This window comes from Ips typographus, linkage group LG1, assembly GCF_016097725.1.
Source record: "Ips typographus isolate SLU linkage group LG1, UJ_Ityp_2.0, whole genome shotgun sequence".
Lineage (NCBI taxonomy): Eukaryota > Metazoa > Arthropoda > Insecta > Coleoptera > Curculionidae > Ips > Ips typographus.
Genome location: NC_138422.1, coordinates 29,268,603 through 29,288,678, shown reverse-complemented (window position 1 = coordinate 29,288,678; position 20,076 = coordinate 29,268,603).

Here is a 20,076-nt window from a genome sequence, read left to right as displayed (position 1 = left end):
CTTCTTAAAAACTTTTATTACTTTGCGATATGCATTGTTCTAGAAACATAAATAATACACAGTAATTTTACTTGATTAAAATAACTAATTGGATTTACCAAATTACGCAAATTTATCCACTTTCCATAATAAAAGAGTATCTAGCAGCTTCCGACGTTCAGCATGAATATAAATTGGTTACATCTACATAAATGCTCGTTATCATTATTTCCATCACTTTCCATAATTTTGCACCGCATCAAAATAAGCTGTTTGAATAAAGAGCGTGTGTGGAAATGTCGAGAGGAATACATATCGAAGTATTCTGTTCGATTATTTAACGAGATTCTACCTGTTTGTAAGGAAAAACTCATTTTTTGCCATATTTCAGTCAAAAATCTAAAATTAAAAAAACTAAATTTTTAGATATTGGTTGATTGCAATTCCTCATAATTTTCTGTCCAAACTCTTGTTCAAGTGTGGAAAATTATAGATTACAGATCTTCAAATCCGCAAATCTTGTTTCAATAATAAATTAAACGAAAAGTTAAATAACTGAAGTAAAAGCGTAAATAAGCTTTGGATTAAAGTCTTCAACCAAACAGCAAACTAAACTTTTCAAATTACCCTCAGTTATTTTGTCCTTCTCAACTTACGTTTTGCTAAAGGCGTTTGCGGATGTTTACTTGGTTTTAACCTCGTGTCAACTTGGACGGGATTTTACCTCAAGCTTAAAATAAATATTATGAATCTTTTCGGTCTAAATCACCAATTTTTCTATGAAAAACCGACCCTAAATGGATTTAAAATGCCTGGCATTGAATGCTTAAACATCAAAAACGAATTAAAATAATTCCAAGCAAAATTTCGATGTAATTGTGTTATATTATAAATACAATATATTAAATAATTATAAAACAAACTAAACTAACCTAAAAAATATAAAACTTATCTAAAATAGCATAAATATATTATGTTATTTACGGTTTTTGTGCGCGGTTTAGTTAAGAAATTTTTGCCAAAATCGCACTTTTTACCACAACTGTCACTTTTTTAATTTTTGAAAGGTTGTAACTTTTTTATTTCAACTCCAATCAATTTCGCTAATAGAAAAAGGATAAAAAATACCACAAAATGAGCCAAAACTCGTCTCTCTAGCTCTTCATGTTACCGAGATACTGTATCTCAAAAAGTAGTTTGAAAAATGAAAAATTTTAAAGTGTTTTCTTTGTACTTATTTTATCAAATTTAAGGTTCTTTGGAATAAATATGCCCTTTGCTGTGCATTGGAACCCTTATGGAGCACAATAAAAATTTGCCAAAATTGCACTTTTTGCAAAAATCGCATTTTTTCAATTTTTGAAATGTCGTAACTTTTTCCAAAAACAGCCTAACCTACCCCAAAATAGTACAAAACCAGACTCATCTAACTTAGGATCGACATATTAAATAAAACAGCTAAAAATCTTTATAAAGTTACTCCACAAACAGGAATTATATCCATCCCTGTACTGAAAAAGTTTACTGAAACTTTAGAAGATGTAATTTGTTATAATTATTTTTGAAAGCCTGTCAAAGCGGCAATTATGTTTGCTTTTTACGTTTTTTTTTTACTTAGAAGTTTATCTAATGAGCACGTACAGAGTGCGTCATTTTTGTTGAGTACAAAATTTTTAAATGTTGCTATCAAACTTAATGCTCAGTTCTGAGTACTCTTCGCATATAAATAGATATTTTTATGCGAGATTATGTTTTGATAAAAAAAAATACAATTGCAATAGATTCTGTTACTTATGTTAGTCACGTAACTTACTGAGTTTTTCTCAGTTCAAACTTTGACACCGCTTTTATCCTTGACTGTACCAATTTTTGAAGTGTTTTTTCATGATATTGAATAAGGAATTTACTAAGGATTCAAAAGATGGGCTTGAAACAGTCATTTTCTCACTCCAAGTGGGTTTTGCAGCCAATTTTGTCCTTGACTGTCCTTTCAAACAGTGTTTTTGTCAGTCCAAACTTTGACACCGCTTTTCTGATTGACTGTACCAAATTTTAAAGTGTTTTTTTACTTTATTGAATAGGAAATTTAATAAGGATTCCGAACTTGTGCTTAAAATAGTCATTTTCTCATTCCAAGTAGGTTTTACAAGCATTTTTATCCTTGACTGTCCTTTTAAACTGTATTTTTGTCAGTTCAAACTTTGACACCGCTTTTATCCTTTACTGTACCAAATTTTAAAGTGTTTTTTTATGTTATTGAATAGGAAATTTAATAAGGATTTCAAAAATGTGCTTAAAACAGTCATTTTCTCACTCCAAGTTGGTTTTACCAGCAGTTTTGTCCTTGACTGTCCTTTTAAACTGTGTTTTTGCCAGTTCAAACTTTGACACCGCTTTTCTCCTTGACTGTATCAAATTTTGTAGTGTTTTTTCATGATATTGAATAGGGAATTTAATAAGGATTCCAAACCTGGCTTAAAACAGTCATTTTCTCACTCTAAGTGGGTTATGCAGCCAATTTTGTCCTTGACTGTTCTTTCAAACTGTGTTTTTGTCAGTTCAAACTTTGACACCGCTTTTCTAATTGACTGTACCAAATTTTAAAGTGTTTTTTCAGGTTATTGGATAAGAAACTTAATGATGATTCCAAAAATGGGTTTAAAACATTCTTTTTCTTACTCCAAGTAGGTTTGACAAGCAATTTTGTTTTTGACTGTCAAACTGTGCTCAAAAAGTTGCAAAAACCAAGGTTTAGAAAAGTTTTCTTGCAGTATTCGACACAAAACAAGTATCTGAGATTTATGGTAGTTATTTTGACAATGGTCACGTGACTGCCTAGCTAAATAATTATCATCCAAAAACCACGCGATATATGTTACTAATGTCAAAACTGTCAAAATTTGCAAGAACTACAGTTTAACACAGTTTTCGAAACCAAACGTGTTTATGAGATTTATGACAGTTATTTTAATTGTCAGTTTGTAAATGTAAATTACAAAGCGTTTACATAATAATATCTACAGATTCTCGTCAGTTTTAATAATTCAAACATTTGCTTTTTAATTCAACTGTATATTATTATTATTAATTTTTACTAGGCCCTACAAAAGTGTCAAAAATGGGTATCCCTGTATAATTTTGCTAGATTGTAATATTTTGATTTCAAAAATTAATTTCTACGTTTTTTACTACACTGAAATTACCTTAATTGGTATTTTGGCTCTGACGGACAAACTATGCTTAAAAGTTGCAAAATTGGTTTAGAAAAGTTTTCTTGCAGCATTTGATACAAAACGTGTTTCTGAGATTTATGATATGAGTTATTTTTACAGTGGTCATGTCTCTAAATTACGACCCAAAAACCACGTGATATCTGTCACTAACGTCAAAAGTATCAACAATTGCCAAGGGTTATTTTTACAAGAATTACAGTTTAACAGAGTTTCCTTGCAGATTTTGAAACAGGACGTGTTTCTGTGGTAACTCACAAAGCACTCAGACGAATACACCAATTGAACAGTTAATTACTTTATTAATATAACTTTACATATATCGGATTTCACTAACAGAATAATACAACGAACTCTAATGATAACGAATACTGACTGTCACCGCACCAGTTGGTTCCGCCGGTATCGATCGTCAGTAGAAAAACATATTTACAAAACATTCGTCACTAGTCCGTATTTACAGGTCTCCACATCCCTCCATCTTTCACGAGCTTCAAAGGCTTCAAAGGTTCCAAAGTAACCTCGGATTGATTTTGGTCCTTACGATCATCGGGATAGGTGTCGGTGGTTTCCTTTTCCGGCGTTGTTGTGAGAGAAGAAGTGGAAGTCATCGAGGATGTTGAGGGGGTTTCAAGAGACAGTTTGAAAGGTTCTGGTACCTTTTTTACATGGGCTATATTGCGTTTTACTACCTTCCCTTCTCTATATAGTATGACCTCATTTCCATGTCTTTCAGTCACATCATAAATATCTTTAGCAAAAGTCGGTGTTAGCTTATGCGGGAATATCACATTTTTGACAAGAACTTTATCTCCTGGTTTAATCTCATTTAAGGAGGCTCTTCTTCTCTTGTCTTCTTTATTTTTTTCATGTGTCTTATTTGTTAAATCTCGGTCATAAGTTTCTTCGTCAATTGGGTCTATCGCAATATCGTCCAAGCAGGGAATTTTGTCCCGAATACGACGATTATATATTAATTCGGACGGAGACTTGCCTGTTGTACTATGTGGCGTTACATTGTACATTAATATGAAGTCCTGAACTTCTTTTCGGTAGTTCCTATTTGATTTTGTGTGGCATATTTGGAGACGTTTCTTCAGTGCTTTGTTAAAATTTTCAACCTCCCCATTTGCTTGTGGCCAATATGGGGCCGAATTGATCAGTTTAACTCCATTAGTGTAACAAAAAGCCTTGAATTCTTCGCTATTAAAATTTGTTGCATTGTCTGCTTTTAACGTCTTTGGAATACCTAATCTTGCAAATATTTCTTCCAGAAATTTTATAACGGTTGAAGAGGTGGTAGATTTGGTAAAGAAGACTTCGGCATATCGAGAATAGTAATCGATTATTACGAGAAGATATTCAGATTGTCCTGCCGACATGAAATCTATGGCAACAAATTGCCATGGACCTGATGGTAGTTTCTGTCTTTCCATTGGTGATGGTCGGTTAGGTTGTGACACTAAGAGGCACTCGTTGCAACTTTTGACAAATTTCTCGGCATCTCGGTCTATTTGCGGCCACCAAACTTTTGAGCGAAGTCGTCTTTTCATTACTGACTCCCCAGGGTGGCCCTCATGAGCTAGTTTTAGAGTTTGTAGTCGAAGATCAGTTGGAATAACAATCTTATTTCCTCGCAATAGAAAGGGTCCTAAAGTCGTCAGTTCCAACCGGAAGGGATAAAATGGCGAATTCTTTCCTTTTGTATCCCATGAATTATCAAAAATTGTATTTATGGTTTCCTTAATTTCATTATCTACTTTACAACATTTTGCCAAATCAGAGATGGTTAAAGCCTTGGGTACTGCTTCTTTGACCAAGAAGTATATATGGTGTAGGTTTGGTTCGTCAAATGTTGCGTCTGACTGAAGTGTACATAACCTCGAAAATGGGTCTGCTATGTTCGATCTTCCTGGTTTGTATATTACCTGGAATTTAAACGCTTGGAGGCGTAAAACCCATCTTTCGATCCTTGCTGGTGGTTTGGACGTAGGCTTGAAAATAGCTTCCAGGGGTTTATGATCGGTTACCAATTCGAAGTGTAGGCCTGCTAGGTAAAAATAGAACCGTTCTACAGCCCAGACTAAAGCCAGGCTTTCCTTTTCCGTCTGTGAATAACGTCGTTCAATGGGGCTCAAACTTTTACTGGCGAACGAAATAACTTGTGGGAGGTTGTCTTTGTTGAACTGCAATAAGACTGCTCCCAGAGCAACAGGACTTGCATCGGCAATCAATCTAGTGCGAAGATTAGGATCAAAGAAAGCCAAAGTTGAAAGTTGACTTAAAGTTTCCTTAAGTTTTCCAAAGTTCTCCTGGTGTATAGGTTTCCATGTAAATTGAGTGTCAGTTTTTATTAAAGTCCGTAAAGGCTCCGTCAGATCTCCAAGATTTGGTATGAACTTTCCTAGATATGTTACTAAACCGAGAAAGCTTCGTAATTCTTCCTTGTTAGTGGGTGGGCGAAAATTGCGGACAACTTGAATTTTAATTGGATCTGGACTAATACCAGCTGGAGTAAGAACGTGTCCTAAAAATTCAAGTTTTTGTACCTTGAATTGGCATTTGCTTTGATTTAGGAGAACGTTCAGGTCCTTTAAGGTTTGCTGTACTTTGCGTAAGCTTGCATCATGTTCTACCTCGGTTTTTCCATATACGATAATGTCATCTAGATAATTCAAGCAGTTTGGACACGGTGCTAGCAAATTTTGGAAAATTCTTTGAAATATTTCGGGTGCTGAATTAACACCAAACATTAGTCGTTTGTACCTGAATAACCCTAAATGGGTTATAAAAGTAGTAATTTGTCGGCTATTCTCCTCAAGCTCCAGTTGATGATAGGCATTTGACATATCCAATCTAGAAAAGTATTGTGCCCCTCTTAGTTTCGTCATTACCCCATCGAACGTTGGTAATGGAAAGTTTTCCCTAAGTATGGCCTCATTTGCTCGCCTCATATCTATACATATTCTAATGTCTCCATCTGGTTTGAACACTATTACCATTGGCGAAATCCAGGGACTTGGTTGCATAACTCTTTCTATGATATCACGGGTGAGTGCTTCATTTAATTTATTCTCCACTTTTTCTTCGACAGCTATGGGGACTCTACGCACTGGTTGTTGTACGGGCCTCACTCTTGAGTCAATTGTCAATTTGACTTTAATGTTTCGTATCTTTGGGAATGGTATGATTTCTTCGTTTAGACTTATTGTGTTTACTAGTCCTAGTGTTAGGATTCCCAAAGCCATAGAAGTCGTTTTCCCAACTAATGAAACCGTGCCATTTTCTATGACCGTAAACGAGTCAATAGTTTCTTTTCCATTATTTACTCCTACTGGTGCTGTAAATCTACACTTAATTTTAAGAGGTTCGTTTATCGCATATGACTTTAGGTTGCTGACAACATCATAATCAAAATTCCACATGGACGCCTCATGCGCGGTGAGTGTCTGAAAATCTTTGCCGTTAATTATATTACACGAAGCTCCTGAATCAATTAACATATTTATAGTGACGCCTCCCACTTTTACCAGGATCGTATCGTCTCTAGTTGTGTGATCAGGCTCCCCTACTTTGAAGCATTCCAGGTTTCGAATATCTGTGGATGAGGGGGGTTCTTCTTCATTGTCTTCAGTTACTTGATTAACTCTCCGAGGAAAATACTGCCGCTGCCCACGCGTTACTGTGCTTGACGTAGTCATACGCTTACTTTTCATGGTTCTACATCTCCTGGCATAGTGTCCAATGCGACCGCACTGGTGACACTTGGTATTATGAGCTGGGCACAGATTTAAGTCGTTAAATTCGTGATAGTATCCACACCTAGAACATTTATTGGTCGATGTTTCCCAAGATCTCTTTTTATTGTCTTTATTTTCAATACGATTTATATAGGTTTCAGTTCCATCTGCCTGTTGCGTTTCTTGCTTTTGCATGAGACTGCTTTGTGTTTGTGTTTGTTCATAGATAAGACACTGTTCTATGACTTGATCCAGCGGTAATTCCCTTTCCAGAAGTTTCCTCCTTAACTCGATCGGAGCCCACATGTCAATGAGTTTGTCTTTGAGATTAATATCTCTAGCCTCGTTTTCATTATTTCCAAACGAGCATTTGTTAGCTTGTGCTCTACACCTTAGTAAAAATTTGTTGAGGTTTTCTCCATTTTCAACTGTCATGTGTCTGAATACGTGTCTCTCAAAAGAAGAATTTTGTTGTGGCGAAAAATGGTTATCAAGGGCGCTCACTAATAATTCGAAGACATCGTTCTTTGTAATGGGATCATATTCTAGAACAGCTCCCGGTAAGCCAAAAGCAATTTCTTGTAGTTGAGGACCACCAAGATGGAGAAGTTTGTTTTTCTTTTTATTGACATCAGTGATCTCCTCTGCATCTAAATAGAGTTTCACAGATCTCACCCATTTTTTCCATTCGTTGGCTATTAATGCTTTATCGATGGTGTCGCACATAAAGTGTCTAATAGATGATTGTTCCATATCCAGAGTAAGTTTAACAGCAGAACTAAATTTAAAACCCGTTAGAATTTAATCCAACCTTTTGAGTAATTATTTAAAAAAAACTCACCAGAGTTTTCCAGTACAATAAAATTCGCTCGTACTTTGACTCAAAGTCTATTCTTGGCAGAATTGAATCCACCCCCTGATGGCAGAATCGAATCCACCCCTAGCAGAATTGAATCCACCCCTGGCAGAATTGAATCCACCCCTGGCAGAATTGAATCCACCCCCTCGTAGAATTTAATCTACAGCCTGACAGAATTAAATCCGCCCAATATTTTGTTAGTTCTATTATTATTTAACAGTTGTTATATTATTTACCTCGTCGCCAATTGTGGTAACTCACAAAGCACTCAGACGAATACACCAATTGAACAGTTAATTACTTTATTAATATAACTTTACATATATCGGATTTCACTAACAGAATAATACAACGAACTCTAATGATAACGAATACTGACTGTCACCGCACCAGTTGGTTCCGCCGGTATCGATCGTCAGTAGAAAAACATATTTACAAAACATTCGTCACTAGTCCGTATTTACAGGTCTCCACAGTTTCTATGATTGATTTTCTAAGAGACCGCTATTTTGACATGATTTTTCTCATCTCAAATACATATTATATCATAATTTAAACGTGAGATAATAACGAAAAGTGACAAACAGCTGAAAATGCTATTTTTTAAATTTTAATGAAGGCTACTTTTTCAAGTAGAATACTTTTTCAAAAAAGTTATAATATTGTTACTCATTTGATACAAGAATTACTTTGTCAGAAAAGTTTTACTTTATTATGGATTAACCAAAATATCTAAAACAATAAATATAAAATCAAAACAGCCTTTTTTAGTCTTTATTTTTCAGGATTTTATTACAATATTGAGCGAAAATGATTTCGGAATTTTTTAATGTCAGCCATGACATGAAAATGATATTTTTCAAGCAAATTTCAATTAGACCCATACATTTATTGATCAAATTGGAATTTACTAGTAAAATTGGTAAATTTTCCTACCACACTGAATTTTACTTCCTTTTATAAGTTTGTTACCAACAAACGAAACGTGAAATTTTCGTATTATTTATTTAGGCTTTACCATCGGTCAACAGACCGAAAACCTTGAAATGGTATGCAGATGATGTTGCTTGTGTCAATTGTACAGATACACGATAATGCTATTATGGAAATTTGGATCTGGGGCATGAATCTTGGTTGATACGGGATATAAACGAAGCTAATATTTACGTTTTGCAGTAGGGGTGTTTGTGCCAAAGCTTTGTTTCAATTAATTACGGATAAGTTAAAACAATGTGGCACCGTCTGTTGTGTTAGACAAAATGGTTATTCCAGATTGTTTTGTAATAAAGTCTTCGTTTTTGTGCAATAATGTTGTAATTTTGTATCTCTTACCGTTTGCGACATTCTTATACTTACACACAAATTTGTGGCACGATTATGGTAATAGAGTTCTGATTACTAAACAAAGAACTAAATTCCGATTACTCACGCCTAGGTAATGAGTGTTTTACCTATTCAAAACTAGTGGATAATTGACATATTAAACAGTCGTAACAAAACGAAATTTAAGCTCACTTAAGCTGTAGTGGTAGTTAGTATCTGAATGTGACTGTTCCTGTGCAAATCGTCATAGTCCAAACGACATACGAACGTGAAATCTAAAAGAACGTTCCATCTTTTTCACTTAAAAAATATATGTATAATTACGTAAACTTACTTCTTACTACTCGTATAAGCTGACGTTGAACCTAAAACTAAACTTTATAAACTCCAATTAACTCCCACCCAAAAATAACTTTAGTTTTTGTGGATTATTGTCGGGTTTGGGGTAAACTAAACTTTCCAAAAGTGGCCCTTGGGTAAACTTGAGGCATCGTTAGATGCATTTTCAGAAAGTTTCTGTATAGTGACACAAAGTTAGTTTATTGTGTTTACAGAGAAGTTCGTACAAGTCATCTTACTATTTTTGTCACTCGACTGACATGCAATTCAAGTTTTTTAATTAAATTTGGGTGTCGACTATCAAAATAACAAAAAATGTTTACGATCCAACAATATAAGAAGCCACACACTAGATATATAAAAATGCTAAATTTATTCTATAATTATGTAGAACACACTCTTCTGTGCATGACATCATTGATAAAAATATGCACTATCATCAAAAATGTCTCCTTTCCAACTTTTTTTAGAAAAAGTACTAACTGTAATTTTTATTGAAATATGTTATTTCCCGACACCCTGTATAACTCTGTTAAAAGGACAGCCAAGGACAAAACTGCTTGTAAAACCCACTTGGAGAGAGAAAATGACTCTTTTAAGCACATTTTTGGAATCCTTATTAAACTCCCTAACCAATATCATGAAAAAACACTTCAAAATTTGATACAGTCAAGGAGAAAAGCGGTGTCAAAATTTCAACTGACAAAAACACAGTTTGAAAGGACAGTCAAGGACAAAATTGGCTGCAAAACCCACTTGGAGCGAGAAAATGACTAAACGTTTATGAATGTTTTAAGCACATTTTTGGAATCATCATTAAATTTCTTATCCAATAACCTGAAAAAACACTACAAAATTTGTTACAAAGACAAAAGCGGTGTTAGAGTCTAAAATGCGCAGAAACACAGTTTGAAAAAAGGGACAAAATTGCAAAAATTTATCGAAAAACATTACATATGATAACCCGCAAATAAATACAAGAAAAATATATCGACACAATTTGGTTTTTGCTAAATATCTAGTAATTCAGAATCTTTTTCAAAAAAACGTTTTCTAAAACTGCAATTATTTTCCCATTTAACCGACTTTGTAGTCTTGCTAGTTTCCCAGATATAGATATCACTAAACATCGAAAAATACTCTAGTAATTTCCAGTAAACATTAATATATTTAAACTGCAAATCCATTGAAACAATAATTCAATAAATAGATAAATGCGGTATTTTATGTTAAAATGAAGCATTATTATTATTATTATTATAAATTAATTAGCCACAATTACGAAAAGGTTAAATGGCAAATAAAGCTATTTTTTAACAAATAATATAATTATGTATATACTTAAATATATATTATATACTCCTGCACTGTCCCACAGGGATCTTTGTCATTTTCTTATCATTATTAACAATCACAATTTATTGTAGCTAATGTACTGACAGACAACAAAATAAAAGTCTAGTCCAGCTTATTTTATTCCGTTTGAGCAATCATTCTTGCATTAAACATTTCAATCCTTTTAGTTTATTTAACAATACTCCTGTAAATGTCGAATAATCAATCTTAATTTCTAGTTCATCGAACTGACTTGGTATTAACTTTGTAATCGATACAGGCGTTTATTCCACATTAAGCTACATTCTAAACAAACGGATTTAGATACGTTTAGAGTTACATGATAGATTCAAGCAGGATTTAAACCGGTGGCAAAGCAAATTAATTAGTAAACAATCAAGAACAAATCCGATTGCAGTGAATGTGTAACGTTGAATTTAGTGCATTAAATTACGATTTTACAAAGCCGTTTGTTATCCAATTTAACTTTAAAATTGACTTTCCCAGAGGCATCAATAAATAATCGGGAAAAGCGGATTCGAGCGCATCAAATATATGTTTTAGTCCCTTCTATGAAACTTTTAGTAGTTTTGTGGGTTACGTGACCATTTTTGTTCTTGATAAATCTCGTCCTGATGTCGGAAAACTGTTTTTCCGACAAACAAAGTGTTTTTTCATGATATTGAATAGGGTATTTAATAAGGATTCCAAAAATGGGCTTAAAACAGTCATTTTCTCACGCCAAGTGGGTTTTGCAGCCAATTTTGTCCTTGACTGTCCTTTCAAACAGTGTTTTTGTCAGTCCAAACTTTGACACCGCTTTTCTCCTTGACTGTACCAAATTTTAAAGTGTTTTTTCATGGTATTGAATAGGAAATTTAATAAGGATTCCAAAAATGGGCTTAAAATAGTCATTTTCTCATTCCAAATATGTTTTACAAGCAGTTTTATCCTTGACTGTCCTTTTAAACTGTATTTTTGTCAGTTCAAACTTTGACACCGCTTTTCTCCTTGACTGTACCAAATTTTAAAGTGTTTTTTCATGGTATTGAATAGGAAATTTAATAAGGATTCCAAAAATGGGCTTAAAACAGTCATTTTCTCACTCCAAGTGGGTTTTGCAGTCAATTTTGTCCTTGACTGTTCTTTCAAACTGTGTTTTTGTCAGTTCAAACTTTGACATCGCTTTTCTCCTTGACTGTACCAAATTTTGAGGTGTTTTGAACTTTTAGTAGTTTTGTGGGTTACGTGACCATTTTTGTTCTTGATAAATCTCGTCCTGATGTCGGAAAACTGTTTTTCCGTATTGTTTGATTTAAAAAGACGATGTGTTTTAAGAGCCCCACTATACTATCTGTTTTAAAGCATTTTTGTTTAAAATTACGTTGTTCTAAACTGAAAAAGGTCCTATAAAACCAAAGTGATAGTACTTCTTGATATGGCTTGTTTGCGAAATTTCTCGTAAAAATAAATGGGACAGCAAAATTTTTGGTCTTTTTTGAGCGGCTGTATCTTCAAATTGAGTCACTCGATTTAAGTAATTTTTTTGAAGATTAAAAGGCTTTTCTTTCTTTTTCAGATGACCTAAATAATCTTTTTGAAAGTTGCCAGGGATCAGAGTATACAGGGTGTGACTAAGGTGTAGTAAAAAAATTTCGTGCATTTCTCACAAAATATTTTTTTAGATTTCACAATAATCGAATTTTGTGATCAATATCTCTAGACATTTTCGCCATTGCAAAAATTCCAAAATGTGGTTTATTTTAATTCTCTTATTTCAAATTCAACAATGTTTCTAGACCCTTTTCGGAAAAAGTAGGGGATTAGCAAGGTTACACGTAAAACTACATAATTTAAGTAACAATGTCCATACAAAACAGATGTAAAAACACAAATGAAAGTAATAAAATAAACCTTATAAATTGTGCTGTCTTTCAAATTCAATTTGTCCTTATTAAAGCATCAAACCAGTTGACAAATTCGACTACCCTATTCCGAAGGTAAATTTGCATTTGGGACTAGAGTTACAGTAGTCATTTAATCAGTGGATAGGCTGTGTGGCTTTTGTGTATTTTAAATAAATCCGAACGGTCGTGTTTACACAGTCTAAAACCAATCTGAACCTAAAACGTAAAATGTGCTCACTTTGATAGGTTTTTGACTAATGAGTAATGTAGTAAAACCAGATTAAACAAAGCTAATTAATCTAATTATTAATAAATGTCAAACCTTTAAAACAGTGATTAGAACCTAGAGGATTTAATAAAGGATTTTGTTAGTTACAGCAGGAAATTAAAATTTAACACATTTCCCAAAAAATTGTTTTTCTTTTTTAAAAAAAACTATACAAAATATTGTAGTTTTTTAAAAAACATAGAATACACTTGCTACAATGTGCGAAAGTCAATATAATTTTAATAGTTTAGAGGTATTTTAAGGAAATACTATAATTCGCATATTTTTAACAAACATAAAGCTAGTTCAATTTCGAACGATGTAACATGTTTTAAAAGGAATTGCTCTGATTAAAATGTTCCCATAAACCATCCAATTAATTCAACGTCGTTTCGTAACGGTAATAATTTGATGATAGCCTTTAATATGCTAATGGGCCGTTATCAAAAATTTGCGTAATAAAACCAGCATTTTCATATTCCACCAACTAAAATAAACCATTAGTCTTTCCAGCTGTATTAGCATGCTAATAGGTAGAGAGCTAGAAGTATTCAACCATAAATTATACTTTTTCACATTATCAATTAAGGTATTTTCAGTGTAGTAAAAAAAATACTCGTACAACGTAGAAATGAATTTTTTTAATAAAAATATTACAATAATATATAAAAAAATAATATACAGAGTGTTGAATTAAAAAAAAAAATGTTTGTATCATTAAAAATGACGCGAATCTGTATAGATATTATTATTTAAACGCTTTGTAATTTACATTTACAAACTGACAATTAAAAGGACTGTCATAAATCTCATAAACAGGTCTTGTTTCGAAAACTGTGTTAAACTGTAGTTCTTGCAAATTTTGACAGTTTTGACATTAGTGACAGATATCACGTGGTTTTTGGATGATAGTTATTTAGCTAGGCAGTCACGTGACCATTGTCAAAATAACTACCATAAATCTCAGATACTTGTTTTGTGTCGAATACTGCAAGAAAACTTTTCTAAACCCTGATTTTTGCAACTTTTTGAGCACAGTTTGACAGTCAGAAACAAAATTGCTTGTCAAACCTACTTGGAGTAAGAAAAATATTGTTTTAAACACATTTTTTGAATCCTTATTAAATTCCCTATTCAATAATATGAAAAAACACCTCAAAATTTGGTACAGTCAAGGAGAAAAGCGGTGTCAAAGTTTGAACTGACAAAAACACAGTTTGAAATGACAGTCAAGGACAAAATTGCCTGCAAAACCCACTTGGACTGAGAAAATGACTGTTTTAAGCACATTTTTGGAATCCCTATTAAATTTCCTATTCAATAACATGAAAACACATTTCAAAATTTGGTACAGTTAAGGAGAAAAGCGGTGTCAAAGTTTGAACTGACAAAAACACAGTTTGAAAGGACAGTCGAAGACAAAATTTGCTGCAAAACCCACTTGGAGAGAGAAAATGACTGTTTTAAGCACATTTTTGGAATCCTTATTAAATTCCCTATTCAATAACATGAAAAAACACTTGAAAATTGGGTACAGTCAAGGACAAAAATGGTGTCAAAATTTGAAATGACAAAAACACAGTTTGAATTTACAGTCAAAGACAAAATGTGTTGCAAAACGCACTTGGAGGGAGAAAATGACTGTTTTAAGCAGATTTTTGAAATCCTTGTTAAATTCCCTATTCAATAACATGAAAAAACAATTCAAAATTTGGTACAGTCAAGGAGAAAAGCGGTGTAAAAGTTCAAACTGACAAAAACACAGTTTGAAAGGACAGTCAAGGATAAAATTGCCTGCAAAACCCACTTAAAGTGGAAAAAAAAACTGTTTTAAGCACATTTTTGGAATCCTTATTAAATTCCCTAATCAATAACATGAAGAAAACACTTCAAAATTTGGTACAGTCAAGAAGAAAAGCAGTGTAAACGTTCAAACTGACAAAAACCCAATTTGAAAGGATAGTCAAGGACAAAATTGCTTGCAAAACCCACTTGGAGTGAGAAAATGACTATTTTAAGCACATTTTTGGAATTTTTCTTAAATTTCCTATTCAATAACATGAAAAAACACTTCAAAATTTGGTACAGTCAAAGAGAAAAGCGGTGTCAAAATTTGAACTGACAAAAACACAGTGTGAAAGGACAGTCAAGGACAAAATTGGCTGCAAAACCCATTTGGAGTGAGAAAATGACTGTTTTAAGCACATTTTTAGAATCCATATTAAATTCCCTATTCAATAACATGAAAAAATCACTTCAAAATTTAGTACAGTCAAGGAGAAAAGCGGTGTAAAAGTTCAAACTGACAAAAACACAGTTAGAAAGAACAGTCAAGGACAAAATTGGCTGCAAAACCCGCTTGGAGTGAGAAATTTACTGTTTTAATCATATTTTTGGAATCCTTATTAAATTCCCTATTCAATAACATGAAAAAACACTTCAAAATTTGGTACAGTCAAGAAGAAAAACAGTGACAAAGTTTAAACTGACAGAAACACAGTTAGAAAGGACAGTCAAGCACAAAATTGGCTGCAAAACCCACTTGGAGTGAGAAAATGACTGTTTTAAGTACATTTTTGGAATTATCATTAAATTTTCTATCCAATAACCTATAAAAACATTGCAAGAAGTGGTAGAGTCAGGGAGAAAACCGGTGTTAAAATTTAAACTACCATAAACAAAGTATTTGCAATTTACTGGTAATTTACCGGTCAAATTACTATTAAATTAAATTTAAAAAAAATTCTTTACCGGTAATAAACCGACGAATCGTGATACCTGACAAAAGTGTCGAAAATGGGACACTCTGTACTATGTTTTTGTTTAATCCTTTGCGATTATCAGGTTGGCTAATAGCAGTGAAGCTTTCGCTTATTGTAGTTTGGTAGTTTTGACACAAGGGAGTAAAATAATTTAGAATTTTTCGAAAAAATTTGCTATTTCAATAACTAACTTGCACTTTTACCCTAAATAAAAATTCCTTAAATTAGATCAGTGGCGAAGATCTGTAACTTCAAAACTCAAATTACAATGCAACGCATCGCTGCAGCAAAAGTTTGAAACTTTTCTTCAAGTTGAACAGAGCCAACTGACTATTTACTATAAAAAAAAGTTAAACGTGATCGCAAAAGCTAATAAACAGTTAAACGTGGCCAGAAAACCAAAATAATCCGCAATACATCAACAAAAAAATAGAAAATAAAATCCCAGAACGTAAATTAATTAAACCCATTTCATCACCTCACATAGAAACCATATTCCGTAAGTAATTAGTGTTTTACAAATTTATTTTTGGTTTTTGTATAGGTTTTGTTAGTAAATATATAGTAGTAGCTCTTTGCAGAAAATCAAACAAAAATATAACGCTGTAACAGTGTGGTAGATGTGCGTGAAAATGGAAGTTTGTGTACCCCTGACTGGGCTTAAATTCATCCAGCAAAACAACTCTCAATAAAACCATCAAAAAGATACTTTATACAGTAATTATAACAAACTTATAGTATTTCCATTGTAGTATTTGGTTGTTAAAGATATCTACGAAAACAAAGCAGAATTTGTACAAAAACTACTTTTTTCTTTATTGAGTAGAAAATTTAAAGGGTTTTGAAAGACTTTCTATTACTTTCCAAACCACCTTTAAAACTTCTTCAATTCTATTATTAATGCTAGCATAAGTGGAACATTCTGTACCAACAATTATTACATGAAGAAGAACTGAAAATACCTTTTGCACAAATAACTATATCTGTCACGTTCAAATAAGATACGAAAACACGCCAGTCATCCAAAGCCATTTATTTTCCTTACCGTCACTTTTTCATCTCTTCACACTGGACAAATAATAATAAAGCCTTTTTTTTTGGTTAATTCAGTTTCCGAGTTAGGATCATTTTTTAAAACGCTATAGAAAGCCGAGGGTCAATCGTCGAAATTGAACTGACAAAGACATATAGTTTTACTGCAACCCTAGCAGAAAGTAAATTAAATTAGCGTTGTTCAGAGTGGACTTTCTTTTACTGCAAGGGGTAATTGAAAACGCTGCAAAGTAATATTTTTCTTCATTAACAATTTAAACATACACAGACAAATAAGGCTAACGAACCGTAATTGGTAGAAATGGAGTTTCTCGGCGTCCATAATGACGTGTTTTGTAAAGGGCAATACAAGGTTTTGATGAAAAACGTTGCTGTAACATAATATGAGCAAGTTCCGGGGCTGATTCATTAAATAAGTAAACATGTTTGTCAAGTTTTCTTTTGTACAGACAGATCGCTTTTGTGGATATGACAATGTTTGCAAAAGAACAGATCTCCTTAAAATAGAATCCATTTAATTCAATAATAATTTGTACATGTTTTAATTACTACACCATTTACACATGTAGTTTAGAAAGCGTCAGTGGAATTTTAAGAAACCATAAGATGGATTTAAAAAATATCACTTGTATTTCAGAAAAGGTACTTTCAATTTTAGAATAATAACTTTGATTTTCGAAATTGCAATTTGTATTTCAGATTAGTCATTTGTATTATAGAAAAGAGCAGTTGGATTTTAGACATGGTCATTTGTAATTTGGAAAATTAAAGTTGAGCAAAAAAAGTTAATAAAAAAAAAGTAAATAGTTTAACGAATATTTTTAATAACATTGTGGTTTAAGCAGTTCAACGAAAAATCGATTTATCTCGAAAACCGTTTATTTTATCGAAATAAAGGAAGAGTACAATTTTTCGATAAAAATGTCAAGAGTATCCATTAATGGCGTTTGCAGCTGAAAATAATGACAGCTGTCAAAGTTTAAGCAAATTGTGTCTTAGGTCCAGTTAGTTCCTGCCTTTCGAAGACGAGATACCTGGTTTTCATGTCAAATAGAAGGTCTCTTTCGATAAAACATTAAACCCAATAATGATTACAATATACAAAGTGTTTCAAAAGTTACGGCCAAAAACGTCAATTGGAAGGCAGTTCTTTGGGGCTCAATATTTCCCTTAAGAGTGACTTTAAAAAAAAATTATATGAACAAATCGTATTATTTTGACCTCCCCTGCATGCCCCCGATAGATTGTCATATAGTTATGGGACACCCTGTATATTTTATATAAATTAATACACCCGATGGGCGGGTTTTTTTGCTTAAAGTGATATTAAAAAAAAAAACAATAAACTAATAACCACATAGAAACACAAAAAAATCTGAAATTGAAATAACGCATTCTAAAATACAAGTAACCTTTTCTGAAATACAACTTACGATAATGAAAAATAAGTTATAGATTCTGAAATCCAACTTATATTTTTAAAATCCAAGTGATATTTTCTAAACTACATGTGTAAATGGTGTAGTTTTCATTCATTCATCAGCGTTAAATATTAACACTTATTTTTAAGGAAAATGCATACACAAATATGGTTGACTAATAACTGGTAGAACGTTGATTTAAAGTAATTGACAATTGCAATTTTGTGTTAATAAATTGTGTTGGAAGTAAACAAACTAGTTCAATAAATTACTTTTTCTCGTAATTGTGGTTGTACTAAATCGAATAAACTAAACTTTTGCAAAAAAAGGGGTAAAAACCACACAGACAGGATAAAAGTTATAATTCAGTGTTCCTTCACTGTTTCTTGTAAAGAGCCAGCAGCGACAAATGTGGTGTTATCAAATAAAACTAGTTTTCAAAGAAATGCGACATAATTCTCTTATCCACTTACATCCCTTATTCTAAAAGATAATGTAAAGAAATCAAAATTGCTTTATTTTCTTCCCGTCATGATTTTATTTTCAACCAGGTATGTAATTACGTTATTTTTTATGTGTAAACGAAGTGGAAAGTGAGTACTCCCTTTCCAATCTGTTCTCAAACCCTTGCAATCAATATTTCAACTGAATGATTTATTAAAAGTTCAATGAAATTTTGATAAATAGTTGAAAATAAAATAGTATACAAACCACGGTAGAAAGTTTAATTTCTACAATACCTACCTAATTTCTCGACAGAAAGCAAACACTTTCCACCTGACTATGTAATATACTATTTATTACTAGTAATCTACTGGAAAAAAATATTTCTCTAGAAGAATAAAATAGATATGTTATTGTCAAACATAATTTACCATTAAAATGCGCAACTTTGCTTGCATTTAAATGAAACTCTATCAACTACAGTTTCTGAGATAGCAATGCTAATGCATTGAATTTGTAACACTCTGTGTAACGTGTCAATTTTAGTATATCAGTGCAATTTTGCACACTAAATTATTTCCATAATTGAATTATTACCAAAAAAATTAAGATTAATACTGAAATCTCATCTAACTTAAGAAGTGGCATGAAACTTTCAAACTTTTTGCATAAACGTCATGCTTTACTGCTGCCACATTCAAATAAAACCGAATCGATACATTAAAAGTGAATTGACGTAAAGCGGGAAAGATTGATATTCCTCGGGCTAGTGAAATGGCAAAACGATATGGAAATATGGAAAATGTTGAAAATGGGAAATTTTTCACCAAAAAAAAGCGCTAAGTCATTTTAGTCGACAGTGATTTAGCTTTTATAATAATATTTGATCTCAAAGGATATTGAAAATTTGATTTCTGTATCAATATCAGATTATAAGATATTTCAAGCCATTTTTAGTAATTTTCTTTCATTTAATTATTTTATTTAAATTTGTAGTGTAGCCTAGATTGGATGCAATGTCTCTTATTCATTATAATTAGCTGTAATAGTCTGAAAAATCAAAGTTGAGTTTAAGGACATCTTAGATTAGTTTAGTTTAGACTGTGTTATTTATTATACTCCCCACATAGCAAAATTGTATGCCTGGCAGTTACTTTCAGACAGGGGTATATTCTCAAATATATGCCAGATATGTGCCCAGTATATGAAAGTATATTCCCAATACGTGCCTGGCATATTACTTTGTCCCTTTAGTTCATGTGCCAAGCATGTTTCTCGGGAATCTAAACATAACATTAATGTAGGCGAAAATTTTAAAATTGTATTTTTGTTTGAATTTCAGTAATTTTTGCAGTTTTTCTTGTTGTTTATTTATCCATTTATAGTTTAAACAATATTTTCATTATTCTCATTTAA